At 39.7% G+C, this 7,500-nt stretch overlaps 1 protein-coding gene and 1 long non-coding RNA gene across 2 annotated transcripts in view; both read left to right on the forward strand.

Annotated features, from left to right (window-relative positions):
- LOC138023604 (fibroblast growth factor receptor-like) overlaps positions 1-7,500 on the forward strand; it is a 13,271-nt gene that overhangs the window by 3,013 nt on the left and 2,758 nt on the right. The window contains exon 2 of the mRNA XM_068870628.1: positions 2,722-2,818. The gene's annotated coding sequence lies outside the window, so the exon portion shown is untranslated. The remainder of the gene's footprint in view (positions 1-2,721; positions 2,819-7,500) is intronic.
- On the forward strand, positions 2,825-5,386 carry LOC138023607 (uncharacterized). The gene is made up of 3 exons (XR_011126720.1): positions 2,825-3,785; positions 3,875-4,019; positions 4,681-5,386. It is a non-coding gene; the product is annotated as an uncharacterized lncRNA (long non-coding RNA).

A 7,500-nucleotide genomic window follows, 5' to 3' on the forward strand; every position in this document is an offset into this window, starting at 1 on the left:
TCTTTTGTATTTTATTAATTAAATTTAACTTATATTTCCAAACTACACACCAGCAGCATAATGAACTATATTTAGTTTTGCTGATCCATTTGTTTTACGTGCAGTTGGTCCTCTGGCGTTGTCCTGTGGTAAATCGCAACTCTTTGTCAGTTCTAAGAATTATTTATGCAATTTTAATTAATATATTTTTACCATACTTTTAGTCGTTTGCTGATAATGAGACTCGAATGCAAGAACATGTGTTTTGTGAAACTACAGTTATTCAAAAGTGTGTGTATCATCTCTTCGATATTACGATAACCTGGCCCTGGCCTGGCCCGGATAACTTTATCCAATAGATAAGCCTCCATCATTTTTTTTTTATAAAATATACTCCACATTGCACAATTAAACGTTGGCCACTTGACTGGCTGACTGACTTGCCAATGACCCACTTACCATCTGACCTGTTGAACGAACGAGCAAACAAAGGAACGATTTTCTTATTTATTTTTTTGCACTTTAAAAGTCCACTACATAAATTGTTAGTGACAGAGTGGCTGAAACAGTATGCTTATTAAATTGAAGCAACAATTAGACTATTGCACAAGACCGTGTTATTAAAGCTTGTCTCAGTGCTGTTTTTAGCTTTATATATAAATTTAAATTGGTTGCCTTACTTTGACAGAGTAGGTACGGGCTTTTGCTAACAGGTGAGCTTTAATATATGAATACAAACCATGATTACGTTTATTTTGGAGACTAGACGTTGGGTTGTGAGTCATAAAATTTACACACAACCCGCGAAAAGTTCCCATTTCTTCGTTTCCCCGCCATTTACTATGTCATATCTTGATTCAGGTAAAGGAATGTGTTAAATTAGAGTACTTTTGTTCTAACTTAGGTGGCCATATAGGATATCACACCAAATATCAAGTCTTATTCGAGCCACTTACGCAAACCAGAAATGAACCGATGATCAGTAATAGTAGTACGACTGAGTGGAGTACAATTAAGGGAGTAATCGTGCAAGTGATTTCAAAATTGGCCGAACGCGCAGCGCGAGGCCGATATAATTTAGGAAGTAATTGTGGAAATGGTTTCAAAATCAGCCGAACTCGCAGCACGAGGCTGATTAGAAATTACGCGTAATAGGTACGATTAGTTTTAAAAGCTGCTACTGTCCTGGTATGCGAAAGTTCAGTTTGGTTTTCAGTCCTTGGCTTTAAATCGTTGCATCCTTAAGCTCCCTATTCACGAAGTTAGGGAGAATGACCAAGAAAGATGAACTGGCGTTTCTAGTGCGTCTTGAAATAAAAGGTGCATTTTCTGTTCACCGCTTGCTAGTTGGCACTTGTCTGTATAAAAAATTGAAATGAAAGTCTATGAGTTTTGTACTCTTGATTCTCCGCCTTGCGAAACAATAGGCAGAAGTCCAATTTATATTATCACTATTGTCAGTCTACAGTCCATGAACCCGATTCACCTCTCTTGGCTAGTGTCCAGGGTTTAAATTTTTCTCAGATTCTCTGTACACAAGTGTACTTACTTAACTGGTATTTTTTCTTTATAGTTCAAGAAAGCAGGCTTGAATTTTAGTACGTTTTCGGCTATGTAAAGTTCCTTCTAGGAAAAAAAAACCGGTTGTTACTGATGATGCTGCCGATCCATCCATCTAGGCCCGGAATTTTGTTTAAGTCTTGTTCGAGTGCTGAGGACAGGGATTTTACTAAAGCAATTAAAATCAATGTAGCATCATCCGCAAACTGGGTTATATTTACTTCGTGATTATCTGCGTAGACACTTCTTATGGTTGCGTTGTTTCCAGTTGCTTTGGCCATTACATGTACCTCCACGTAAAGGATAAACGAGATGCGTTGACAGAAAACAGCCCTTTCTTACACCTCAAACATTGAATGAAAAAGCCTGGACAGGCTGACTGACAGATGGATGGACTCATGCACTGACTGGTTCGATGAGTAAATGAACTAAGAAGAGTGAAACGTCTAGCCAACTGACTGTTTGTCCAACTGCCTATCTGGCTGACCTACCGACCCACTCTGACTGACTAAATGAATGCGTTATCAAAGGAGCTGGCTGGTTAACTACAACTGTAACCGACTTGATGAGTTACTCAAAGGGTAACTGGCTGACCGGCTAACATTGACTAACAGGCTGACTGACTGACTGAATGACTGAGTAAACAAATGAGGGAATGAACCAAATCTGGCCATCCAACTAGTAAAGCAACTATCCAAAGGACTGAGCGGTTGACACAGAGACTGAGTGGTTAACCAATAGATTAATTGAATAACTGACTGACAGGCTGAATGAGCAAGGAAAGAAAATGAAGGAAGTTAGTGTGATGAATGAGCAGACTCACAGAAAGTAGATCACGCAAACGAACGGGGAAACATACTCAGGTTTTTTTTGTGTGTGTTTTGTTTTGTTTTGTTTTGTTTTGTTTTGTTTTGTTTTGTTTGGGAGAGGGGGTGGGGTGAGGAGAGGTTAAACGTCTGTAAGATAGTCCAACGCCAAGGTTTATACGTGACCAATCCGCCACTTTTTCCTCAGTTCATGATAAAAATAGGCTGAACGATCTCGATTTTCCCAAGTTTGTGTGTACTTGTTTATTGTGAGGTTCAAATGTTTATGAAATCGGGGTTTTCTTTAGTAAAACACCTCGCTTTCTTTAAATGGTTTATGGTGTGCCTCAAGACATGTTTTGTGAATAATTTACAGGGGGCTCACCTTACGCTCTGAAGAAACACAAAGAGGTCTTGGAGAGCTTGAAGAGTGGTTACAGACTGGAAAAACCTGACATCTGCACAGACCGTGTGTAAGTTCTCCCTAAGTAACTATAGACAGGAAACATCATATGAAACCATTTTAAGAAAGGTGTGGTACATACGATCAAAGGAGGAATGTTTTGAATTTCATAGTGTGAGTGAGTTGTTTGATCTGTTTTCATGCCTCTTTGCATCCGTCTTCCTAAAACACAAAATGCTTGATGATAACTACTAGGCTAACTACCAGGTAACACAGTTGAAATTTGTTGCGACTTCATTAGAATGTGAGTTTGAAAGAAAGACCTCCTGTCGTATCTGGTCTCGCAGAACTCAAAGATGTACAAAGCCACTGGCTTTGCCTTAGTTTCCATTTCCTCCGACTCACACTTCCTGAAACGACACAAGAATTGACTGGAGCTACAGTTACATGGATTTCAGAAACCGCCTTTAGGTATTTTACTAGTTTACCTACATTGTAGAAATGCTGCCGAGGGGAAGGGAGATAGTCAAGTAGGCTTGCAGTAATTTAACGACGGTTCGCTGGCGAAGCTGCGATAACGTTTATCACGGATAAAAGAAGCAAAAATGAACTACAAGACTAAAAAACAGAGCAGTTTTACAGGTTACCTCGAATTGGGAAAGTAGCTGCAAGCTTCTGTTGTAATTATAATCTTCTGTGTAGCGAGCAATTTACTCACATTTATTAGGAACGAAGACTCTGGGACGTGCATCTTAAAGGCCCAGTTTCACCCATTCGGCATTGCGCCCATTTATTATTGTTTTCAAATGACTAAATGATTCCTCATTGGCTCTTTGCTTATCGCCGGTTTCCTCTGTTTCTTGTCGATTCGAAGCGCGCCAATTTAAGATTGTCTTTTTCACTTTCTTTGGCTAATAACTTGGTTCATGGACAGCTTTCTACAAGACGCCGCAAACACACCTGTAAATTTTTACGGGTCAGCACTGGACTCTAACGAAGAGGACAACGAGGAAGAAGGATTAGACGTAACTACAGAGGTGAGACATTTCAAATGGCAATTTGTACGCGGCCGCGGTACTGAATTTATATTTCGTTACAACACCTGTATTGTTTCTTTCTTTTTCAGGGAATAGAAAATGAAAGACTCAACTGTATTTGTCCAGGGCAATGTTCACGGAAGAGAGGAAGAGGAGAGTGTCCGTGCAAAGCAGCCGACCTCAGTTATGCCGACGCTTGTAAATAATTGTGTCAAGTCCAAGTGCAAAAATCAGGTATGATAACGCCGTATGATACAGAAGCTTACAAATGAATGTTCTATCACATTAATTTAACCATCCTTCTAGCGTTTATTTATATATTTTTTCGTCTACGGATTTGGTATCAACAGTAGCAGTCACACAAAGAAGCCTGAAAGAAGACAGGAAAATATATAAATTCCTGATGGTGCCGAGCGGTGGGACGGTCCATTCACGATCTGACCCCGGGGTATGGACGAGTAGGTTCTTACTGCAGGGGTTTCAATAACTTCTGAAATAGCCGTCCATGATAGCCCATTGAAGGCGGCAGTTTGACAAGTTTATGATAGCATTTTTAGTGAAAATCAAGGCAAACTAGCCGGCGGTGTGAGGCAAAGCAGGCGGAGGTATACCGCCGGTAACCGGCTTCTATTGAAACCCCTGTACTGGTCGGTTTTCTGTCGGAACCCTTTGAAAAAAACTTTCCTACCGCTTCACTTTTTGTCGGTGCCTTTGTAAAAGATTCCTACCAGTCGAATTCTGATTGACCACATCGATCGGGGGGGGGGGGGGTGTCAACATCCATCGGCATTGCTGATGCTCAAATATGTAATGCTGGCATCTAGCCGTAAATCTCAAGCTTGCATAGGTTATCTTTATTCGAAAATTATCTTTATTTTGTGAAATTTCTTGCTAGGAATTCATTCAATCCCTGGATAACCCTACAAAGAATGACTTGCTGGTTAAATCATTGAGTATGGGCAGGGGCAGTTTGGACTTCGCTAAAAAGCTAGTTGCAGACAACCTACCCGAAGAGCCTGCACCTCCAAAATACCTACCTGTACCATGGTGCCAGTGTCAGGTTTGTGTGCCAATGGAAACAGAGGAAGAAAATGTCTGTTGCAAGAAACGGCAGTGCATCACTTCTTATTGAATATTTCATAACATTTGCTTGGACAGAGACATTCTTAAAGTGTGCATGAAGGCACGGTGTGATATCAGAGCTGATGAATTCCATTTTTCCATGGAAAGCTTACGCAAAGCAGCCTATCGTCAGTTCTCTCTCTGGAAATGTAGGAAATTGGGTAGAGGGAACAAGACGAGTCCTACGTGCTTGTGCAGTAAGGATGATTCGACAAGCATTCCCTTCTCCTGGTGGGAGATACATGGGATTTCGAAATAATTGACATGTGAACATCTGTCACTCATGCTTAGTGCATATTATAAGCCTGATCAGAAACACATATTCCCTCCCATGCCCATTTTTACCTTGGCCTGGATCATGTTATTGGGTTGTCTGGCCAATCACTACTGATAGTCATAAGCAGAAAATGAACTTTATCAAGACTTATTTATTCTGTTACCTGCTATTTCTACACATTTAAAGAAACCAACTTATTTACTGCATAAACAAGTACTGAATTTACATAAAACTTTGTTGAAAAATGATGTAATTCAAAACTATTGCTTGCTTTTCTTCGTCATTATTATAAATTTATCTTTATCATTATTTATAAATTCATTCCATCATCTTGCTGTAGATGTCTGTTATGAAAGGTGGGACTATTTCCCTGCTGATGCATCTACTAGGACGTAACATAGATATGAAACATTGTTTTGTTCAAACTTTTCCATGTACCAGGGAAAGCCCTTAGTCCATCTGTACTTCAGTCTGTAAATGTTAATAAATACATGGACATTTTAGAAACAGTTTCTAATGTAGAAAGATGTAGCATGCTGTTCCAATGCTCATTTTAGCTTCTTTTCAAAATAAAAAGGTCCTTTCATCAACTCTTCAGTTGGCGGGGGCTCCTTCATGCCAATACTGTGGGCAATTTGCTTTGGGTAAGATTCATTCATTCTATCGGAAGGCAATGTGAAACTTCCCTCATACATGGAGCGCCTATGCAGCATTTTTGCTTCAGGAAAGGGGAAGTAACTGAAAAATTTTCTTCTTTCACCATTTCGGCATGAAATTTTTGAGACCTTTTTGACTATTTTCTATGGCCTTGTTCTTTTCGGGCTTTAGTAAGTTTTGATTTTCTTGACAAGTGCATGTTGTGGTTGATTGCAGCCAACGTTACTCTCATGATGAAGTAAGGATACCTAGTAGAAGGTGATCAGATACTACACAGTTATTGCAACACACAAAGTAAATAAATAAATTGGTTTCAATGGATCCTGTAGTGGTTCTAAATTGAGTGTTGTAAAACCAAAACCAAACCAATTACTAAACAATTACCAGTAGACCTCTCAGCCATTCAAGTGAAACCAGAACAGAAGCAACTGCCCGATTACTATCAACACTCAATTGACTTCCTTCGATGACTGAAGTAAACAACTCCAATAATCTAAAAGCAATTGCTCCAGCAAAATAATCAGCTTCTTTTCCACAATTTCATTTTCAGACAGGCTCAAGGCTGTTAATGGTTACAGTGTAATCATGATTACAACTGCAGACCACACTACACTAAATTATGATGAATATAAAGTCTAAAGAGCCTGCAAAAGACAGAGACACCAAGGCTTTTTCAACATTTTGCGCTGTAATGTATAAATCACATTTGAAAAAGAAAAAAAGGGCTGCTAGGACAACTATGACAGGACAATAACGAAAAAAAAAATTCTACACTTTTTATGACTCATTTCCACAAGTTGTGTATACATGATAACCAAGATCGTACGAAGTCGAAGGTAACTCATCCCCACCGGGAGAAGGGTCTCTGTCAGCTCTAAAGCAAAATGTGAACACAAATTCCCATAAGTTACCGCTTCATTAGGAGCAATATAAGCTTAGCTTCCATCGCCCAAACAACGAGAACGCTTACTTTTATATGCGGTCGAAATCGAAAGCTTACGTAAAGCAAGCTCACCTTCGATGTAGAAGATACTCTGCAAATTCGCCATCCGTGAACTTCCCCAGACTGACTTTCCTCTCTCTCCAAAGATTAAACACGGATTGGCGAAGACGAATATACTGAGCGGAGCCCGGTAAACGGGGCCTTCCAACACGCGTAGTTCTCTCCTTATCCTCTTCGGTCACACCACAGCTACATGCTCACACAAAATGATCGAACTGAACGCCTTATTAAAATCGTTATCCGAAATATAGATGAAAAGCAAGAATATAATAACAAAGAATTCCTATTTACATTAATTGCAGAAACTGAAATAGAAAAATAACTACGTATTGAAATGGATTTCGAAGTGATTCACTCAGGCGCGCAATGCATTAAGGGTGAAACTGGGCCATTGATTCCTTAATTCACGCGTAACCACAATTCCTTGCGCCCCCGACCTTTCCGCGACCACAATTCCTCGCGTTTCGAAGAAAAAATGTGTTCTTCTCCCGATTAGAGAGCTGCCTCGTTCGTTCGCTTTGGGTTCACTCACTGCGGAAGCAATTACAGTTGAAACAATGTAACATATCCTGTTCAGTAAGCTACACACGAATTAAAGGGAAACAGTGTTAATAGGTTATGTGAAGATCATCGATTTTTCTGCATAAAAGAAAACT

The sequence above is a fragment of the Montipora capricornis genome, chromosome 11 (assembly GCF_036669925.1).
Source record: "Montipora capricornis isolate CH-2021 chromosome 11, ASM3666992v2, whole genome shotgun sequence".
Lineage (NCBI taxonomy): Eukaryota > Metazoa > Cnidaria > Anthozoa > Scleractinia > Acroporidae > Montipora > Montipora capricornis.